Consider the following 20,870-nt stretch of genomic DNA (forward strand, 5'->3'; position numbering starts at 1 on the left):
ATCAGTTTCACCCCTACCTGCTCCAGGACCTCAGAGACACTGGCCACCAGCCCTAAGAAGCCGAGTAAGATGGGAAGCGAGCTTGGTTCACCAGAATGTGTGGAATGAGCTTTGTAAAGATGGATTTGCTCAATGGAGGGGGCACCAGTCAATCTCAGAGCCCATTCTTCTACTGGACGATGCTTATAAAGTATGATGTTTGTCATCATTCTGAAAGACTGAGGTTTCAAGGCCAGCCCTCCAGAGTCATTATCACCCAGAAAACTCTATGCGCACAAATCTGTGAAGTGCTACCCGAGGAACAATACATCTGAAGCATGGCCTTGGGGTCTGAACAGTGTGGTGTCCTTGTTCTACTCATCTGTGCTCAAAACTGCAATTCTTTATAAAAATGACTCCATAGCTCAATTCACAAAGTACCAGTAAACGAGTGATATGAGAAGGCTGGTGAGCTCTCAGATTGTGCGCTAAGAGGACCAAAGCAAGAAGGAAGACCCGAGAAAGGCCTGCGGATCTACGGCAGAATGAGATTTCTTCAAGCTTTCTCATGGTTCTCATCTGACTCTCCTTCTCAACAGCTGTGCTCAAACACTCCACCCAAATGTGGGTCACTGTCCTGGCAGCCCCGGCAGCCCCAGCACCGATGTCCCACAGTGGACCTCCTTGGGGAGCTGTCTCCCAGCTCCTGGCACCTCTTTCCCTCAACCAGAGTTTTCCCTCAGTGTAACTGTCACACTCTGGGTAAATCCACATATAGCTAACGGCTCCCAGTCTACCAGAGATCAGTGGGTTCAGCTCACTGATCGCCCATCCACTGTGGGGCTCACAGCTGCTCACAGTGTGGAAAAGGCAAAATAATCCTTTCCAGGAATGTAGTCGAGCTGCTTTCTCAGTCTCTCCCCCTGCTCAAGTCATTCCTGCAGTTGAAGGAGCCTGAAGATATCTCCATTTTACAAGAAGTGCTGGTTAGAAGGATCTTTCTAGCATTATTCCTAAAAGCCCCACTATCTCAGCCTTAACTTCTTCGACCCAACATTTGTTTCATGTAAACTCTGCAGTTTTCCTTTGTTTCTTCCTAGGGGCCCATCCTCTGTGCTACATGACTCTCAGATGACAGGCTCCCAGCCTGACTAAAACCTTGGGAAAGTGATACAGCTGTGCTAATATTGTTATTTGGGGGGATTTTCTACTGTGCGCATGTCACCTGTGTGGTGTGGCTTGTCTCCAGGGCAAACCTGAGGAAAGTACCAAGGCACAACTGGCCACTCTGCCAATACAATGCAGTATCAGAAATAGTACCACCTTCAGTGCGATCCTCTGAGGGACGTGAAGGGTGGGAGTCGGAGGCTTTTGCCCCTTCACTCTCTGACTAAGTAAGACTGGAATGTTAGCCAGACCTTCACTTGAAATCCTGCCATAAAGATAGCTGCCATTTATTCAAAACCTACTGTATGTCAAGCACTTGATTTTCATTTCCTCATAAAATCCTCCCAACCATTCCCATGAGGCACAAACTCCTAATGGCCCCATTTTTAAGATAAGGACACTGAGTAACCAAAGGGTGAAGTAACTTACCTGAAGTTACATAATTAACAAATGGCAGAAGCAGGATTGAAACCCAGAGTCTGGAGTGCCCAGGCTTACCAGTGTGCTTTATGGTCTCCACCATTTAGGAAGTATTTCATGGATCCCTAAGACAGAGTCTCCAAGGATAGCCACCATTAATTCCTTCCTTCTCTCGATACACATGCCATTCCTCCCATCAAGGTGGGCTGTGGATGGGGAGAGAGGTTCTGTTTCCCCTCCCCATGAATCTGGACTGGTCCTGTGACTAGGATTGCCAGATATGGCAGATTAGAATTGAATTTCAGATAAACGATGAGTAAGTAACCTTTGAGCATAAGTATGTCACAATATTGCATTATTTATCAAAACTTCAAATTTAACTGGGCACCATGTATTTTACCTGGCAACGCCACTTGGGATTTGCTTTGACCAACAGCCTACAGCAGATATGACGATGTGCCAGGTCCAGGCCTAGCCATAACGAGGACTGCTGGCATCCACTTCCCCCCCCCCTGGAAGCCCACCCTGAGACCACCATGCTGTGAGGAAGCCCAGCCAGCCATGTGGCGAGGATACATGGAAAAACACTCAGCACCGGACAGCCCAACTGCCAGCAGCATGCAGCTGAGTGAGTGACCTCAGTCCACGTCACGTGGAGCAGAGAACAATTTATCCCCAGCCTGCCCAAACTGCTAACCCACAGATTTGTGAGAAATAACAAATTGTTGTAGTTTTAAGATCCTACATTTCCAGTAGGTTTCTAATATACCAAGATAACCGAACTAACCCCTAATGGATCATCCTTGCATTATTTTGAATTTAGTCCCCAAACCTTGTGGGGTCCTCTATGGTGGCTCCATCAACCTTGGTTGCGATGCCCATGCAATCTTGTCCAGTCTCACTGTTAGTTTTCCTTAGAGAGACACTGCATCCTTGAGGTTCAGAGCACGGAATTTGGAAATAGCCAGCCTTGGGACTGGATTCCGGCTGTGTCGCACAAAGCTGTATGACCTTGGCCTCTTTATCTGAAAAATGACTATGTTAATATTAATTACTTCATAAGGTGGTTGGTGAGGATTAAAGGAAATTTAATATCTATAAAGTGCTTAGAAGAACAATGCCAAATCTTTCATTAGAGTTCAGTACATACTAGCGGTTATTAGTCATTTTTCCACTGAATAATTCCTCTAGCCTGTGTTATTCTATTTATCGCCCTTATTATTTCTACCCAGTGGAGAAAGTTTAATAAAGCCACAAATTGCACGACAACAGGGTGGTAGGATCCACCACCAACGAGTCACCATTCTCCATCTGGAAAGACTCCTGGGCCTGGGGAAATACAGGAGGTCGATGGCTCTTTGAAGGCCCTCTTTTTGCAAGCACCCCCTCATCTCTTCCTCCCCGGGCCCAGCAGTCACTGAGCAATCACATGCCCCTAACTATTTATATGGTAAGAAGCCGTGTATGCAGCAGTGTTGACAGTAGATGCTCATTGGAAACCAGTTTCCCCACTTCCCCCAGTATCACCCATGTCGGGTATGAAGAGGGCACTGGCTGCCGGGCAGGTCGAATGACATCATTTTGCCCCTCAGTGGCGCCAGCATCATTAATCACTACTTCTGTGACCTCTGTCCTTCTGCCCAAGCTCCACCTTGCCTGTGCTGACATTGCCACGGCTGAGGGCACCCTCTTCCCTTGTGCTGCTTTCCCTCTCTACCATCCCTGTCTTCCTGGTCACGAAGAGGCATTCCCTGAAAGCTCAAAGCAAAGCTTTCTGTATCAATGCCTTTCCTCTCTGCATCAGCTCTTCTTCAGTGGCACCGTCGTGTCCACATATGCTCAGTCAAGCCCTCTCAGTTCCAAGATGATGGGCCAAACCCTGGGTCCTGCAGCAGAACAAGATATGAGATCCTGGAGAGCAGGGTGGAGACTCTAATCCAAGGCTGATCCAAGGGCCAAATACCAGGAGAAGAAGGATAAGATTCCAAAACCCAGTTCAAAATAAGGGAAGCAGGGCGGCCAGTCTGCTCAGTTGGTTAGAGCGTGGTGCTGGTAGCACCAAGGTTACTGGTTCAATCCCTGCATGGGCCACTGTGAGCTGCGCCCTCCTTAAAAAATAAAATAAGAAAAGAAACAGCATGAATGAAATCAAGATCAGACCTATAAATGTAGACTAACAGGTGGTACTCTTAGGGGCGAGACAGATACTACATTCCCTGTCCTTGAGGCCACTGGATATCAAACTGGCTCACAAGGAGCCAGACTCAGAGTAAAGGGGTGTTTCCAGAACCCTCCACACACCTGATGCACAAAATTTGTTTGAAGCTTCCTTTGAAGACCCTGGGTCCTGACATTGACCTTTCTTCCACATCTCTATTGCACAACATAAGAGGCAATGGCCAAAGACAGCACTTCAGAGGCCGCGATGAAGTACATAAATGCTTTTCCAACACCTGTTTCCTCACCAGTCCCTGTTTCTTCATGAGCTCTCCACTCCGAGAAACAGCCTACAGACACAGGCACATTTATCACTGGACAGTGCTGAATGGTCCTACAGAGCTGCATTCCTACAGACGCTATTGGCCATTATTATTTGGCTGTGTGTCTCACCTCAACTGGGAGTTCCCAGTTTAGTTGTCAGTGGAGTTCCTCCATTCCCTGAGGGAGGAACCAAACCTCGTATTTCCTTCCATCCCCCACTGAGCTCAAAACAGTGCTGGATACTTAACTGGGGGTTAAAGGAGATATATATATATATATATATATATATATATATATATATACATATATATATACATATATATACACATATATTATATATATATACATATATACACATATATTATATATATATACATATATATATATATATATACACATATATTATATATATTCACCTCTTCCTCTTTGGATTTTAGGCTTTTAGGCAACAGATGATAAAAAGAATAGGCTCAGGATTTAATCAAACACTTCTGCTCCCTGAAGGAGTTTTCCGAATAGTGATAATTTACAACTAATATTTATTGAACATACACTATGTGATAGGCACATTCCACTCCCTATTTTATTTAACCCTCATAACAATTCTGTGAGTAGGCTATGTGTATTTCAAAGTATGAGGAAACTGAGAATCCAAGACACTAACTTGTCTAAGATCAGATACAGTTCATAACTGGTAGACCCAGGTCCAGCGACTCCAAAGGCTTTGCTCTACTCTAGTGCATAAAACCCCTGGCAGAAAAGTGTGCAACGAGTTTACATTTCTACTGCTTCTAAAAAACCCAAAGAGCTGCTTCCATATTTCCCACCAGGGCTTAGCTTTCTACTAATCTTGTGGAGATGATCTGGTTTCTATGCTCAGAAGAGAGGAGGCTATTGCACGTACATTGTGGAGAATTGACACAAGGAAGGGGGCATCTGCGAGGAAGACACGTCCAACTTGTGCTGGTTGGAACGCAGTGCGGAAGGTCAGAAGACTCAGCCCTCTTTCCTTTCCACAGGTGAGAGTCAGCAGGTCTCTCCCAGGTGAATAAACTCCTTTTTACCTGCAGGACCCATGAGCAATCCATTCTCTCAATCTGCTGAGACTCTCTCCCATATCAATAGTCTAGGGACTGAATTTCTTTTACCCAAACAAGTCATTTGCCTAACAAGGCCCTTTGCTTTGCTTTGCAGTGGTGACTTCCCCTGGGACTGTGGAACCAAAGATGCCAAGCTCCCCAAAGGAATTTCTTCCTTTCTGGCCTAAGAAAAGCAGTCTTTCTACACCCCATTCTCATTGGAATTGGCCCTCTAGGCCTCATACGTGGGGGTGTTTGTCAGAGAGTTGTTTATAACAGTGAAAAGTTGGAAATACATGATTGTCAACAAGGGGACCCAGTTAAGTAAACAATGGCACACATACGCAACAAAAAAATATGCAGCCATTAAATATGATTAGGTAGGCTATTTTATTGATTGATGTGGGAAAACGTCGGTGGCATCTCGCTGAGTGAGAAAGCTAATGACAGAATAGCTTGTATAATGTGATTCTGTTTATGAGGGCATTGAGAAATTTATAACACGAACACTCACCAATTCCCATTTTTGTGGTGGTGGGATTTCTGATGGCATTTTACTTTCTTCTTGGTTCTTTTCTATTGCTTAAATTTGTCACAACCAGCCTGTGTTATTTTTACAAAGACAATAACAAAGCTGTTTTGTAAGGGAGAAAAATTACATTGTTTTAAGGTAGAGAGAGGTATTTTCAATATTGTTAAGTAAATAAAGCAATTATGGTATAATCCTATTATTCTCTCTCTCTCTCTCTCTCTCTCTCCCTATACATACATACATACATATATATATATATATATATATATATATATATGTATATGTATATGTATATGTATATGTATATGTATATATATATACCATCAAGCATGTATCTCAGGGATATTTTGATCAAAGGAAATAACAATTGGGGAAACCACGTCTAGGCTTTCAATATTGATACATTAGCACTTCCAGTCATTTCCTGTGCCGCCTGCAGATTATATTGACACATGTCCCTGTGTATTGACACACATCTTGGCCTTGAGAGCCGTTTGAGTCTCAATAATGTGAAAAAAAAGAGGCCCACAGGGGCTGGGCACTGTAAATGGAGAGGGTCAGTCCTGATATTTTGTGGAGAATCTTTACTCCCCAGCGGCTGCCCAACAATCCTCACCAAGATCTCTCCAGCATCCCTTAAAGACAAACCTGTAGTTCCAAGTCTGTTCTTGGGAGAACCAGTCACAGATTCTCACTGGCACATTTCTGAACTGAGGGGTCAGGATGAAAAAAGCCAGGTGAATCTGAAGACAGGAGCCTTCCTAGTAATTAGAAATCTCTAAGCTTTGTTCACTACTGTCTGAGAAGTCCTCATTGAGAAAGCTGGTCAGAAGCAATCAATGAAAAGGGTAGAGAAACACCCCTGGGAATTCTCCAAAAACAAGGCTCATGGAGGGAGGGTCTCTGCTCAACCACTGGTAAGTGGACGGAGGGGTGGACGTATTACCAGTAAGGGCTGAGACTCCGTTATCCTCCCTTCCTCATAAGCCACCCTCAAACTCTTCAGATCTGATCATCAGCCCCAGCACCCAGATGAACAGGGAGAAAAATCAGAGCTCAGAAATTATGTGCAGTAAATTTGAAATTAATTTCCTTAGGCTTCTACCCTGGGGCACTGTTCCACTCTTCTCTCCTATGGAAAACTCTTCCTAGGGAAAATCCTCCTTGACCTCAATGAGTCAAAGTATTTGAGTGGGCCCTGCAGGCATTTGAGTTTCCCTTGGTCCACAGGGAAAATTCTCAACTCCTTCATAGTACCTTACCAGCTTGTCCCAACCTCACTTTACAGGGAACACCCCCCACCTGCAGTTCCCACCAAACACCTACCCTGTGGCCACAGCTAATGGCCATATTTGCACATAGCTTTTCCTTTGCTCACATGTTCCCCAGAGCCTGGAATGTGCTTCCTTCATCCCTTTGTCAGCCCAAAAAATCTCTTCGCTATCATTTCTAGCCCCAGCCTAAATGTAACCTCTTCTGGGAAACTTTTCCAATTCCTGCAGATAGGATTCTTCATTCCTTCCTCTGTGCTCTGGTTTGCCTTTATTAAAGAAAAAAATGTTTAAACTATCAGAAACCAAACATTGAGTGAAAACAATTTTTTTTTTTTTTACTTTCAAGCAGGAAGCCCAATCTAACCCAGTCTAGGAAAACTTCCAATCTGAAGATGTGGGAGTAGAAATGAGGTAGTTTTCTAAAGCCAAGAGACATTAACTGTCCGTTCCCATGTAAGAAACGCAAAGTCCCTGCGTGTTACTGACTGGCTGGGTTTTCCTTACAGAAGGTCTGGTTCGGTTAGAGGTGGTCTCCTGGGAGCACTTACTGTTTGGCTCAGGTCAGGTTGTGGCATCAGCTGCCCAGTGAATAAGGAGAGTCACCCAGTGCAGTGGGCCCCGTCAGCAGGCCAGGAGACCAAGCCAGGGCTGAGTACATGTATTACCTCCATAGCAGCACTCACACACGGCCCTACAGGTCAGTTTTGTTTTTCTCCCATTAGATGAGTGCCTGGAGCATTCTATCTTTTTTTTAATCTTAGTTCCCAGTCACTCTGCCTCTGGCCCTGTGCAGGACACAGAGAGAATGTTCAACCACTGTTGTTGCTTGACTTACATGAGATAATGCAGTGAAGTGCCTCGCAGTGTCTGGCACAGAATGGATGTTCAGCAAATCACAGCTCTTGTCAGACAGACACGTGAGGCCGAAGAATGGGCAGGAATCTTTTCCCAAAGAATACGGAGAGATGCCTCTAGCTAAGGCCCAGTCCAGATGCTACCAAGTTCACGGCTCCTTTCCTCACCTCGAATCAGCAAGCTGCACTCGTGAGCCATTTTCCCACTGAGACAGCCATCTGGAAACACGCGGCACCCTCCTTGGGCAGGGCTCCATACAACTGTGTGTGGGGCATGGGAGCAGGGAGCAGTTCAGTCTCATTTAACCCTAGATTTTATTGCTGCCATCATTTTTAGAGAAGGTCACACAATTGGAAAATGGCAGCATGAGCCCATGGGGACCCAGAAAGCAGGCCCTTCCCACAGCTATGGGCAACCCCACCAGCCTTTCATAATGGTTTTAAGTGTGTAAGATGGCGTTCCCAGCTAGACTGTAAACGCCCTGAAGGCAGGGAGTGTGCCTTCCAAAGCTGGGGTTTCGAGTTAGGACTCAATGAAATCGGGTTGGAAAGTTACCAGATGGACCTGTCCAAACGCCAACGGCACCGTGCCTCAGCTGCAGATCCTGAAGGCCTGAGCTTCTGTAAGAAATCCGGAGGCAAGTTGACAGTTTTTCTTTCCTCTGGGAAAACCTTATCAGCTTCTAGACCTCTCTCCCAAACGGCTTACCTCCACCAAGGAGAGGTCCCCACCTGGGGCCTGCAGCCTGTGAGTCACACCAAGGAAGGAGCGCTCCTTCTCTTTCCATCGGGATGAGTTCAGGCAGGCGCAGGGGAAGGGCGCTGAGTCACTGGCGATCAAGAAAGCCAGGAACAGAAGAGGGCGGAGCAGCCTCCCTCCTGAGCCCCGTTCAAGGATATCCAAGGCTTTTCCTAGGCCCAGGCCAGGCTCTCTCAACCTTGACACTATTAACATTTGGGGCTGGGTAATACTTTGGTGGGGGTAGGGGGCTGTCCTGGGCATTGTAGAAAGTTTAGCGGCATCCCTAAGATGCCAAGTAGCATGTGTTCACACCCAGTTGTGACAACAAAAGGTGTCTGCAGACTTGGCCAAGTGATCTGCGGGTAGGGAGGAATCAACCTGGTGGAGACCACAGGCCTGGAGAGCTTGCTGGCTCTCCACCCCTTCCTTATGCAGAACAGGGGTGTGTCTCAGCCTTCCTCATGTCCTCTCCCACAGTGCCTCTTCCTACCTAGCAATTCCTGAAGATTACCCCTCAGGCCCTAACCACATCAGGGCTTGACTGTTGCTGCTTTCAGGGCAGTGGGTGAGAAGGAGCAAGCAATGATCGTGAAGAAGAAATCCAGTTCCCAGAGTTTAGGAAGGGAAGGAAGAGCCAGGAAGGGACCCTGGAGTCCCCGTTGTGTGGTAACCAAAAGGACTGAAGGACTGGGACAGCACTGCAAGCCATAATGCAAGCCACAAGTACAGGACACATATGTAGTTTCCCTGTTCTAGCAGTTTCATTTTTTTAATCAAAAGAAACAGGTGAAATTCATTTCAATATTATATTTTATTTAACCTATATATCAAAAATATAGTCACTTCAACATGCAGTCAATATTTACAAACTAGTGTGGATGGAAAAGGAGCCCCATGTTAAATCTGACAAGCTCAGAGGAGGCCAGCATGACACGCCCTACAAACTCAAGAGACAGAAATCAACCACATGAGATGATTGAACATAACAATTCCTAACTAAAAGTGAGTCATGGTGGGTAGTCACATCTGGGCCTGTAGCTTCCTTGACAAAGGTCAGTCTTTAAGTGAGCCTGTCTATCATCCTTTTGCATCTGAGACAACATGCCATTGGAATGTGAAAGTAATTCCCTTTTCCAGACCTCTCAGGGCACAACCCACCCACCAGAGACAACAGAATCCTTCACTGTTATCTTGTTCCTCCCCCACCCCACACTCATACCATCTCTATGTGCTGTAAATGTTAATTATCATGTGCTTACCAGTGTAAAAGAAGTATGGTCTCTGTTTTATTTTTTATCCAATCCCAGAGATTTCCCAACTTTGCTTTCTCCTACCTCCTTAATCTACCACCAATGGATTTCATGCAATTGATTCTAAAGTATAAAATAAGCTGCAAAACTGCCATTCTGCACAGCATTTTCTTAATCTCGTGAGATTCTGCTTCCCAGCAATTGTCGTCAGTTTGGCTCAAATAAACTCATTAAATTTTCGACAGGTTTGGACGTTTCTTACGTCAACACTAGTCATGAAATATTTTACATTCCTTTTTTTTATACTAAGTTTTTGATATCCGAAGTGTATCTTCCACGCACAACATATCTCAGTCTGCACCAGCCACATTCAAGAGCTCAGTAGCCACACATGGCCGGTGGCTACCATATTGGACAGGGCAGGACTAAGGCTTTCTTACAAAGTGAAGTGCACCCTGCCCTTCTCCCAGAGCCAAGGAGCCTCCAGAGTCCAAGACCTCAGCTACACAGTGAGGCAATCTGTCCTCCAAAAAGATATTTATAACTCAGAGAACAAGATACACATTTCAAGAAGCCCCCGCCCCATCCAAGACTATGCCTCTCTCTTGGGCAGATAAACACAGCAGCCTACAGCTTGTCTTGCAGACACTAAGACCTCAACACCCCTTGCCAGGAAGAAAGCTATAAATTCTCAGGGTGTAAATTAGCCCAACCCCACCCTATACTTAGACTTCCTCCCAGGAATCAGGTACCTCCCCCCAGCCTTACTCACCCTGCTCCCGGCCCTAGAACTGTTTGCTCACTGCTGCCTAACACAAGACTAGATCAGGCGGCCCTGTGGATGCTGCCTTGTGTGTCATTATCAGTTCACTAACCTTTCACCCAGTTCTGCTTTCCGGTGGACAGATGCCATGCACAGCTGAGTTCAGTGACTCTCTTCGATTGATAAATTCCCACGCCTTGTGGACAAATTCCTAGTTAAGGCAGCAGACCTGGGATCTGGGCCGTTGGTGGAGATTTATAGCCTCTCATTATGGGTGGGATCCTCCTCCCCTTTCCTTGTTCTGCCAGGATGCGCATCCTTAAATCAACTCATCCTGCCTCAAACAAAGACCCTACCAAGAGGCTTGTATGGGAAAAGAGAGGAAAATCCTGAGACTGGGACCAGCGAAAGGGAAGAAATTCCAAGATTTTCCAAATTTTTTCTCACTGGATATATCCCCAGATAATCATACGGCAGCTTTGGAAAAAAAAAAAAAAATGCTGGTCTCTAGTATGTGAGACCTGGCAGACAGCAGGATCTCAATAAACCGCGTATGAATTTGTTGTCGGGGGCAAACACAGCCCATGGAGGGAAGGGGGCCTCTGAGATGTCTCCATGTTTGAAGCTCAGGAAGGAATGAGGACTCCTTATCTGAACAGTTTTCCAACATCCTAACCTTTTATCCACAGAGGCCTGGGTGGATGGCCAGATGTGTGACTCCTACGTCACCACCAGCAGGCCATCTGTCCAGACTCCCCTCCCTGTGTGTCCATGAAAGCCCCAGGTCCCAGCTAGAAAGTCCTGATCCATCACTTTCCCCTTGGGGCTACTATTCAAGTTCCACTCTTCTGGCTTTTAGGAGCCTTTTCAGTTCTGGCTCTTAGGGATTTTTTTTCTTTAGATTTGAGCTCAATTATATCTTTCAAATTACTTTTTTTATTTTTCAATTACAGTTGACATACAATATTATATTAGTTTCAGGTGTCCAGCATGGTGATTACAACTTATTTTGCTATTAATTTTTTTTCTGCATTTCTCCATTGGAGTTGGAAGGGAGTTCCAGTTTCTGCTGTTAAAGTAACCACATTAGGCCCAAGAAGGAGTAGCTCATGCGAAGTCCCAAGTCAGCAAAGCAAAACTTAACCAAGTTTCTATGCTCAGCTCTCCCAGAAAAGGGAAGTCTGGGTCAACCAATCAGTGCTTGCCCGCTGAGCACAAGTTACCTGACCCAGTCCAAGGATTCGCTTTATTTCATATAAGGAAAGTAACCCTGCTTTTTCACCACTCAACAGAGGTCCAGTATAACGCTCTTGTACCCGCTTACTGTTGTCTATAAAAACCTCACTTGCACAGCTCTTTGGAGCTCCGTTCCATCTGCTAGAATGGACGCTGCCCTATTCATGAATCGCTGAATAAAAGCCTAGTGGATCATGAAATTGTCTGTGGAGAATTTTCCTTTAACACTGCTATGTCACCCATACTGACTGAAGTACAGGCTGATGTACTAACGCAAATCTGATCATCTAAGTTCCCTTCTCCAAACCCTTCACTGAGTCCCCATTTCCTTCAGGGTAGAGTTAAAAGCCTATGCCAGGACTCTCATGATCACACCTGGATTGGTTTCCTGGGCTGCTTCTAGGGAAGCCTCTCCTCACACCCTTCACTCCAAGGTCACTAAGATATTTGCTGTGCCCCCGAGTCCTAGTCTGCCATGGTCTCTCACACCTCCTCCATTTACATATGCTACCTACCTGCCTGGAATATTCTTCCCCCCACCTCACTCCCAGTCAGCCTATATAATTCACACAAAATGTCATTTTCTACAGCAAGCATTCCATAACTTCTACCCTGGAAACTTGAGTCAATCCCGCACTTCCATGTTTATGCTTAGCCCACTCAAATCTCTTCTCATAGGACATTGCAATTATCTATCACCATAGCATTTTTTTTTCTTTTTGTCATGGATAAACCACTTCTTCTTCCAGGTTCAGTCTCCAGCAACTATTTTGTTCTACAAGACCCTGCCCACAGGCAAATTTTCCAGGAAGGTAACAAATTAAGGCTTCGGGGTCCTTACTAACCCTGACCATTCTAAGACCCTGGGAAGGCCTTAGCTGTGGCCCTGTAAAATTTTTTTTGTAAAATTTTAAAAAGAAGATATTTTAGCCACAATTGGTTAAACCATTGCATCTTTCCACCTCGATTTTCCCTTCTTCACACTTCCTCTTACAGCTTCAGAATGGCTGCAGGCAATGTGAGGTCCAGTTGAGGGGTAGCTGAGGTAGGAATGCATTGTGCTTGAGTCTACTGCATATATTTATATGATTTGGAAATAGTTGTGTATTTAAATAAGTTATTGGTAGTCATCCAAGTGGAGAATGGCTTCCAGGAGCACTGTTCTCACCCAATATACCGACTCACCCAGACTCAGTCATGAAAGTGCAGAGCCAGAATTCAGGTCACAGCACTCATGCAGCCAACAGCACTCAGATGCCTGGGGGTTTGAAGTGTACAGAGCCAGAGACAGCCTATGGAAGCCTCTTCCAACCATGAGAGTTAAAGAAGAGCATGCAGGGTTTTTTTCAATTTAGCAATTTTTGGTATTGGTCAGCATTAGAACATTTCTAATTTGTTGTGATTTATTTTCTCATTCATTCCAAGTCATCATTTTTTGTAGGTAATCTTGTGTTCTTTTTCTTAATGAGCTTCCCCCAAACTAATATCATTGTCAAGCCCCACAACACTTGGATTTGTCCCTAAACCTATCCCCTGCCACAGCTGATCCAAGTTGGACCCCACATTCTCTCACTCAGAAATTTGGAACCAGGATTTCAGTGTCATTGAAACTGTAACATGTAAATTCAGAAGCCATGGGGTAGCCACATTTCCCTATTTGGATGAAGTTTTGGAGAAAGCCAATAGGCAGACTGGCCAAAGACAGAGAGTTCCATCTACTTTCCTATCTACTTGTTCCTGCCTTCTTCTCCCTTCCTGTGGGGTCTGTTTTAGTTATCAATTGCTGCATAAAAATTAGCCCAAAGGTTAGCAACTTAAAACAACAAACATTCATTATCTCACAATTTCTGCAGGTCAGGAATTCCAGAGCAGCTGAGCCAAGTGGTTCTGCTCGGAGCCTCCCATGAGGCTCAGTTAAGACGTCAGCCAGAACCCTGTACACTGTTGGTGGGAATGTAAATTGGCACAGTCATTATGGAAAGCAGCAAGGAGGTTCCTCAAAAAATTAAAAATAGAACTACCTTCTGATCCAGTAATCCCACTTCTTGGTATCTATCCAAAGGAAATGAAATCAGGATCTCAAAAAGATAGCTGCACTCCCGTGTTCATTGCAGCCTTACTCACAATAGCCAAGATGTGGAAACAACCTAAATGTTGTCAACAGATGAATGGATTTAAAAAATTGGATATATGTATATATATATATATATATATATATATATACATAATGGGATATATAGATAAAATGAAATATAAAATTGGGATATATATATAGATATATATATATATATATATCTATATATATAATGGAATATTATTCAGCTTTTAAAAAGAAAGGAATCCTGCCATTTGTAACAATATAGATAAAGCTGGAGGACATTTTGCTAAGTGAAATAAACCAAACATAGAAAGACAAATACTGCATGGTCTCACATACATGTGGAATCTGAAAGAGTTAGACTCATAGAAACAGGGAGTTGGATGGTGGTTGTTAGAGGCTGGGGGGAGGAAAAAATGGGAGATGTCAGTCAAAGGGCACAAAGTTTCAGTTCTGCCAGATGAATAAGAACCGCAGATCTGGGGCCGACCCAGTGGCTCAGGCAGTTGGAGCTCCGTGCTCCTAATGCCAAAGGCTGCCGGTTCGATTCCCACATGGGCCAGTGGCTCTCAACCACAAGGTTGCCGGTTGGATTCCTCGAGTCCCGCAAGGGATGATAGGCTCCGCCCCCTGCAACTAAGATTGAACACGGCACCTTGAGCTGAGCTGCCTCCCGGATGGCTCAGTTGGTTGGAACGCATCCTCTCAACCACAAGGTTGCTTGTTGGATTCCTCGATTCCCGCAAGGGATGGTGGGCTGTGCCCCCTGCAACTAACAACGGCAACTGGACCTGGAGCTGAGCTGCACCCTCCATGACTAAGACTGAAAGGACAACAACTTGAAGCTGAATGGCAGCCTCCACAACTAAGACTGAAAGGACAACAACTTGTCTTGGAAAAAGTCCTGGAAGTACAATCTGTTCCCCAGTAAAAGTCCTGTTCCCCTTCTCCAATAAAATCTTAAAAAAAAGAAAAAAAGACCCACAGATCTAACACACAACACTGACTAGTTAACAACAATGTGTTTTATACTTGAAATTTGCTAAGAGGGTAAACCGCCAGTGTTCTCACCACACACACAAAGAAGACATATGGAGAGGAAGTATGAGAGGTGACGATCAGCTTGTGTGTTGATTAGCTTATTGTGGTGGTTATCTCACAGTGCGTATCAAGTCATCAAGTTGTACACCTTAAACATACACAATTTTTAAGTGCCAATCATACGTCGATAAAGTTGGGGCCAGGGAGATGTCAGCGAGAGCTGCAGTCATCTTAAGGCTCAGCTGGGGCTGGGGAAGCTGCTTCCACCGCGGCTCAGTCACCTGGTTGGTAGCAGGAGACCCCAGTTCCCTGCCATGTGGACCATGCCGCAGGTTCTGCTGAATGTTCTCACAACATTCCCTTCGAGTGGGGGATCCAAGAGAAAGAGCAGGGAGGAAGCCACAAGGCCCTTCATGATGGCGACGGGTCGATTGTGTTCTCCCCAAAACTTACATGTTGAAATCCTAACCCTCAGTACCTCAGAGCGTGACCTTATATGGAGATAAGGTCTTTACAGAGGTAATCATGTCAAAATGAGGTCAGTAGAGTGGGCCTTAATCTAATGGGACAGTGTCCTTAGACAAAGGGGAACTTTGGACGAAAAGACAGATATGCATACAGGGAAAACACTGAGTGACGATGAAGGCAGAGATGGGGGGAATGCCAAAAGACTTCCAGCAAAACACCAGAAGCTGGGCAAGAGGCACGGAACAGATTCTTTCCCACAGCCTCCAAAAGAAACAACCCCGCCAACACCTTCATCTCTGATTTCTGCCTCCAGAACTGTGAGACAATACATTTCTATTGTTTATCATCCAGTTTGTGGTTTTTGTTGCAGCATCTCTAGAAAACTAATGCAGTGACCAAGTCTCAAGAGTCATACATCGTGACTTCTTCCACATGCCATTTGTTAGGAGTGAGTCACTGAGGCCAGCCTGCACTCCAGAGGAGAGAATTAAACTCCACTTCATAAAAGAACCATCAGAGAATTTGTGAGCATGTCTCAGAACCCACCACGTGAGATACTCGGTAACCATATGGTAATCCCCCTCTTTTGTTGGCGCTGACTCAAATTGGATCCCTTAGTGCTGCAATCACATCTTTATTAAGAATTTATTTAGGTGTCACTCTTCTCTAATAAATTCTGGAGGATAAGTTTTATAACTCCACCTCCCAGGAACCTAATCTAGGGCTGGGAATATTTGTTCCAAAAACTGATAAATCCATTAATTATACCCAAAATATTACCCTTGTCTAGCACTTAGGATGTCACATGGCCCTTCCCCAGTGTACACCTACTTGAGAAACCTATGGTAGAGATCAAACAGGAGAATGGCTGCAAAGTTTCCTGAAGCAGGAAATGGTATCATTTTCTCTAGAGGTGATTCATTCAGTAGGTAACAAACTGATATTTGGCTTTTATACCCTTAAGGGAATAACACTTTTCATATCACTTCATACTTTCATGCGTTCAGCAAATATGTATGGTCTATCGTGTACCTCATACTAGACAAAGGGCTGGATATAGTGTGAGGAATAAGATAGTCCTTGCTGTCCAGAAATATACAGTTTTGCTTTAAAATGCTTGTCAGACTATGTGTCCCAACTATCTCTGGGTGACTCTTCCTGTCACCATCAGCCTATCCAGCCTGGGCCTTACCTACTGAGCACCCCGTTTACTGGGCACTGGATGGAAGATTGAGGTCAAGAGCTTCTGCCTTGAGAAGCGGCTGTTCTAGCAGGGACCAGATGGTCAGAGAAACACAGTCATCTGAAGTTTAATTTTACTGTTCTGTGAATACTTTTTCCCTTTGCATGCTGCAGGGAATCTGCGACAAAGACGCTGAGTGGGTATGAGGAATTGAGAAATGAAAAGCTAAAAATGACAAACAAGGCACACAATGATACATTCTCACTTGAGAAATAACTGAGAAGAGACTGCAGAGAGCTGATGTGGGTGTATGGAAATGATATGTAAATGTGACAACCATACCAGTTCAAATTATTACAGTCTTTTTATTTTACATACGGGGGGGTTGGTCACTGGGAATATTCTTCTGGGATCTACCATGTGAAAACATTGGCTGCTAAGCTCACTCACGCTCACTATTTGATCAGGTGATGGGGGGAAACCTTTTTCCACTCTGACCCTTAGTATCTCCTTTTACATGACAGAGTTGGATACGTAATCTTGAAGGTTTCTTCCATCTTTTACATGTTCTTAGTATAGCAAGTAATACTTTCCTTTGCCCTCTGAATTTCCAAGGAACCTACCTCAGGATTTAAATGCTCCTAGAAAATCTAAATCATGGTAAATACATATTTTAAAAAGGAGAGGATTTTTTAAAAAGTTGTGGGAAGAATTAACCATAAAAGGGAGGATAGGAGAAGGTAGAAAACGAGAGATGTACCTGGCCAAATGTTGTAGGAAACTCCCCCCAATGCCCCAGCGTCCACAGAAATGCACGGTGAGAGGTCATCTATTGGTCCCCAGCGGAAGCACATACCACTAGGTGTATATTAGACTAGGTGTATATTAGAGTCTCAAATTTTTTTAATTGTTGAACGAAGCCAAACCGATTCCATTTCATTGAAGTTATTGTCTCTATAGCTAGTAAAATCCCTAGTATACAGGGTCTGAGTAGAGGTTTGATGCCCACTTGGTTAGGATGTTGAGAAAGTGAATCATACACCAGCCAATGCCTTTTGGAGTGACCCATGCTGTCCCTTCCAACTCTGTGATTCTACATTTCTATGACGATTTAATCAGATGAGGTTGGATTGAATTTCCTGCAACTCTCAAATTTTAGACTTAAACACACCTGAGTCTGTATTAGCAAGTCCTGTGGTAGCCTGCTCTGCAACTGCTCAACCAATTCCTCCATGTCTGATCCCCAATCATCCTTTGGGGCCTAATGGCAGGGAGGGAACACCATTCAGGTCCTTTGTTCCTGTGCCCTTTCTGAGCTGCTATTAATCAATTTTCAGTTCACTGTTCTGTTTCTTTCATTTCCCCCAAAGTGATTTCCTTCTATTATTCAACCAATAAATATTTATTGAGCACCAATGTATATCTTGCTGTATGTCTGGAACTATATGGAATACAGAGTATGCAAAAACCTTGGTTCCTGCCCTCCAAGGTGCTGACAGTTTGGCTGGAGAGGTAAAACTGCCACATGTTTAGTAATTTTTAAAATGAGCTTAAGGTACAGTAGTTTATAACCAAGGACTAAGTGGCAATGAAAATGCTGTAAGATTTCAGAAGAGAGAAATATTGATTTCCTTGTGGTGGTCTGGAGGAGGGGAAGTCTAAATTAGACATTTAAACATGGGAAAGATTAAATTTTGGTTGGGGAAGAAAGAAGGCCATCATAAGCTTGACAGACAAAACAGGAATTAGAACAGGGCATCACATGCAAAGCCCTCACTGGATGGTGCATAGAGGCAGTCTGTGACGAGACACATGGGAGATAGAGCTGAATAGATTAGCACAGAATAAGAGGCGGCTTTAACTGTGTTTCTGAAAGCTGTCGTCCTCAGCATCTTCAGTCCTTGAGGCTGTAGACCAGCCACATTAACACTGGGGGCTACTTATGACTGAGGGAGAACACGTTTTGTAGTCATCAGCTCTCAGAGGCTCATTCCAGATACTTCCCACACTCAGCACTATCCTAGGAATGAAGCATATGCTGGCGGGTAGCGAGCATTATTTGTAGGAAGGTGAGCAATCAGTCGGCTAAAAGGAAAAATGGGGTGGGATGAGTGAGAAAGGTAGATGCAGGTGGAAGGTGGAGGTGACAGACTGTGAGAAAGGTGGAGCACAGGAGGCGTACCTGAAGTATGACTCTTAGGAAACAGAAACACGTTCAGACAAAATTACTTGCAACTTGCTATCTGAGGCCCTCAGCCATTTCAGCACCCTTGTGACTGGACAGCACTTCCTCCAGGTTTGCTCTTTCCATGGGCCACTCAGAGTCTGTGATATCTTGTTCCAATTCTACCTCAGATTCACCTTTTTCTCTCCATTCCAATCGCCCTTTAGTCACAGCGATTTATCAACCTTCAGTGGATTGCTTAACACATTGCTGTCACTTCCTGGCAATGCCTGAATTTAGCACCCCAAGGAAAATCTATTCTACTAGGATAGAATCAAATAGGTTACTCTTTTTGTCTTTGTTTCCAGGAAGACAAAGCTATACTCGGCAATTAGCAAATCTAGATTGCAATCCATAGTCAATAGAAGCTATCATGAAGCGGAAGCCCACTGCGTGCTGGGCTAATCTCCATCCTTTATGTGCTGTATCTCATTTGGCTCTCTCCACGTTCCTTGTGAGGTAGAGATTTTCAACCCCATTTTACAGACGAGGAACCTGGGAGTCATAAGCATTCAGTAATTTATCCTAGAATGCACCACTAATAAATATCAGAACCAAGATTTAACAAGGCCATGTTAGTGGACAGCAGGATTTTAGGTCAGACATGAGTTAATGAATTGATTTTTAATGTTATACTTTTCTTCTAATGTTCATTAAAAATACAACATTAAATCCATGAATTTTACAGATGTAAATTCTTAAGGTAGAAGAATTTAAAAATTCTAGTAAAAATTCTAATAAATTTTAGAAGAATGTAAAATTCTTAAGGTAGAGCTATATTTAGTTCATTTTTAAGTGAGCTGGCTTTTTAAAATATTAAGTAACTACTACATGTAGCATGTAAATTTAGCAACATCATGACTGACTTTTAGAGAACACAGCCCTGGGCTAGACTTTTTATATTACTGAAGGATATTTCTGCAAACTTATCCAATCCTCAGTCTTGGAAATATCACTGTAGCATATAATTTCCTTATAAAATACATATTCGGAAAAGGCATACTGAGATGCAAATGCTGGGGGCTCTGCTAAAGTCACTCACTAGGAAACTGACTCACTCCTAACACCATGGGATAGGGCAGGTGTTTTGAATTCATGTCTCAGCAAAATTGCAAGTTTTGTCTCTGATGAATCTTTAAAGTCAGGAAACTGCACGTGTTAATTTGGTGAGTTCCTAGAGTCCTCTGTATTTAGCTCCCTGCTTCCTTTAGATGTCTAAGACAAAGGACTTACTAAGACAAAGGAACTGTGCTCAGTTCCTTGTACATGGCAGGCACTCAACTGATAGCTATTAAGTAAATTAATAAATAAGTGAATGCCTACATGCATGCATGAACTAACAATAGGTATTTATATGTAAGTAAAATTTGAACATGTAATGAAGAGAGAAGATATTCAAGGTAGGATAAGAGAAAGTTTCCATTTTTCCTTCATAGAGAAAGCAGTATAAATATTGACACCAAATCCACCAAATCACTTTTTTTGACTAACATCAGTGGATTAAGCAGTCATTCCAGTCTCACCTTCCAAGGTAAGTCCAGTGTGGCAGACCCAACAACCATTTCCTACTCCTTCCCCTGTGCCTGCCTAAAACTATAGAGGCTTAATCAGCCAGAGGCTATCTTTCCCAATCACTTGTGGCCAGAGATGACCATGTGAGCTTTCAGGAGAAATCAGCACCTGGCTTCTGGGAAAGATATTTGTTTACTGATTAAAAGAAATCTATCAACAAATTCATTGTTAAATAAAGAACAAATATTCTTATCACTTAAGTCACCTTGACTGAGTTTTCTACTACTTGTAGCTGGAAAGTTGTAATATACGCATTTCATAGTTCCATTTACTCAGCAGATTTTGTTTTTAAACTCTTACTAAGAACTAAGCTCTATTTTGTTCTCACCTTCCAGTAAATTTGCCATCCTTCACAGGTTCTCTTTCTGCTACCTTTACCTCCATGGGAAACACTGGTCATTCCTCTCCACTATTTTACATTCTGTGGGTCTATAAGAAAACATCTGCTTGATTAATTCTATTCCAAACTAGAGAAAGAAGGAAATTAGAGTTTATCCATGCTTTGCA

This window comes from Rhinolophus hipposideros (assembly GCF_964194185.1).
Source record: "Rhinolophus hipposideros genome assembly, chromosome: 10".
In the NCBI taxonomy this organism is placed as follows: domain Eukaryota; kingdom Metazoa; phylum Chordata; class Mammalia; order Chiroptera; family Rhinolophidae; genus Rhinolophus; species Rhinolophus hipposideros.